The 2,500-nt window shown below is 35.4% G+C and overlaps 1 protein-coding gene across 7 annotated transcripts in view; it reads right to left on the bottom strand.

The window, feature by feature from the left end:
• The window catches only part of LOC135089198 (ABC transporter F family member 4-like), a 121,550-nt gene that overhangs the window by 19,671 nt on the left and 99,379 nt on the right, over positions 1 to 2,500 (bottom strand). The window lies entirely within an intron of this gene.

Genomic DNA, 2,500 nt, shown 5'->3' with positions numbered 1-2,500 from the left:
GGAAGCTAAAGACACAAATTAAAGGAAGTAACTTGAATAAAAAAGGAATTAAGTTATTAGTGGGATTCTCCAGGCATCTGTTTTAGGCCCATTACTTTCATAATCAACGTTCAACATTTTATCTAGATTCTGCGATGAATTTGCCAACATCAAAGTAGGATCATTAACGATGTCACTGCAATACATAAGCATATTATAGAGAGACCTTGACAGAATGCATGAGAGGGCAGAAAGTGGGAAATGCATTTCAACATCAATAAATGTAAATTCAAAATGAGATATAGCTGAGGTTTTCTTAGACAATGAACAGGTTAAACATCGTATGAATGGTTATAAGCTTGACAAAGGCCGTTTTTAAAACGAGAAAGAAAAAAATTGGTTTTCAAATAAGGTTGTGGATAAGTGGACCAAACTTTGTAAGAATGTGATAGATACACAGACATTGGATACTTTCAAGAGAAGTGCTCAGGAGCTGCCTTGTGTAGTAAGCTGACCTCTTGCAGTCTCCTTATTTCAAAAGATAATAATGACGATGGTGATGGTAATGATGATGACAATGTTAATATTAAAGATACTGATGATGATGGTATTACTACTACTACTACTACTACTACTACTACTACTACTACTACTACTCCTACTACTACTACTACTACTGCTACTAATAATAATAATAATAATAATAATAATGATAAAAATAATAATAATAGTAATATATATATAATATATATATATATATATATATATATATATATATATATATATATATATATATATATATATATATATATATATATATATATATATATATATATATATATATATATATATATATATATATATATATATATATATATATATATATATATATATATATATATATATATATATATATATATATATATATATATATATATATATATATATATATATTTTTTTTTTTTTTTTTTTTTTTTTTTTTTTTTTTTTTTTTTTTTTTTTTCTTTTCTTTTTTTTATGTAGAAGGGACACTGGCCAAGGGCAACAAAAATCCAATAAAAAAAAAGCCCACTGAAATGCCAGTCCCATAAAAGGATCAAAGCAGTAGTCAAAAACTGATAGATAAGTGTCTTGAAACCTCCCTTTTGAAGGAATTCAAGTCACAGGAAGGTGGAAATACAGAAGCAGCCAGGGAGTTCCAGAGTTTACCAGAGAAAGGGATGAATGATTGAGAATACTGGTTAACTCTTGCGTTAGAGAGGTGGACAGAATAGGGGTGAGAGAAAGAAGAAAGTCTTGTGCAGCGAGTCCGCGGGAGGAGGGAAGGCATGCAGTTAGCAAGATAAGAAGACCAGTTAGCATGAAAATAGCGGTAGAAGACAGCTAGAGATGCAACATTGCGGCGGTGAGAGAGGCTGAAGACAGTCAGTTAGAGGAGAGGAGTTGATGAGACGAAAAGCTTTTGATTCTACCTTGTCTAGAAGAGCAGTATGAGTGGAACCCCCCCAGTTATGTAAAGCATACTCCATACATCGACGGATAAGGCCCTTGTACTGAGTTAGCAGCTGGGGGGAGGTGAGAAAAACTGGCGAAGACGTCTCAGAACACCTAACTTCATAGAAGCTGTTTTAGCTAGAGATGAGATGTGAAGTTTCCAGTTCAGATTATAAGTAAAGGACAGACCGAGGATGTTTAGTGTGGAAGAGGGGGACAGTTGAGTGTCATTGAAGAAGAGGGGATAGTTGTCTGGAAGGTTGTGTCGAGTTGATAGATGGAGGAATTGAGTTTTTGAGACATTGCACAATACCAAGTTTGCTCTGCGTCAATCAGAAATTTTAGAAAGATCAGAAGTCAAGCGTTCTGTGGCTTCCCTGCGTGAAATGTTTACCTCCTGAAGGGTTCGACGTCTATGAAAAGACGTGGAAAAGTGCAGGGTGGTATCATCAGCGTAGGAGTGGATAGGACAAGAAGTTTGGTATAGAAGATCATTAATGAATAATAAGAAGAGAGTAGGTGACAGGACAGAACCCTGAGGAACACCACTGTTAATAGATTTAGGAGAAGAACAGTGACCGTCTACCACAGCAGCAATAGAACGGTCAGAAAGGAAACTTGAGATGAAGTTACAGAGAGAAGGATAGAAACCGTAGGAGGGTAGTTTGGAAATCATAGCTTTGTGCCAGACTCTATCAAAAGCTTTTGATATGTCCAAGGCAACAGCAAAAGTTTCACCAAAATCTCTAAAAGAGGATGACCAAGACTCAGTAAGGAAAGCCAGAAGATAACCAGTAGAGCGGCCATGACGGAACCCATACTGGCGATCAGATAGAAGGTTGTGAAGTGATAGATGTTTAAGAATCTTCCTGTTGAGGATAGATTGAAAAACTTTAGATAGGCAGGAAATTAAAGCGATAGGACGGTACTTTGAGGGATTAGAACGGTCACCCTTTTTAGGAACAGGCTGAATATAGGCAAACTTCCAGTAAGAAGGAAAGGTAGATGTTGACCGACAGAGTTGAAA

This window comes from Scylla paramamosain, chromosome 32 (genome assembly GCF_035594125.1).
Source record: "Scylla paramamosain isolate STU-SP2022 chromosome 32, ASM3559412v1, whole genome shotgun sequence".
Classification (NCBI taxonomy): domain Eukaryota; kingdom Metazoa; phylum Arthropoda; class Malacostraca; order Decapoda; family Portunidae; genus Scylla; species Scylla paramamosain.
The sequence above is the reverse complement of the archived record's forward strand: the minus strand, read 5'-3'. Positions and strand labels throughout refer to the sequence as shown.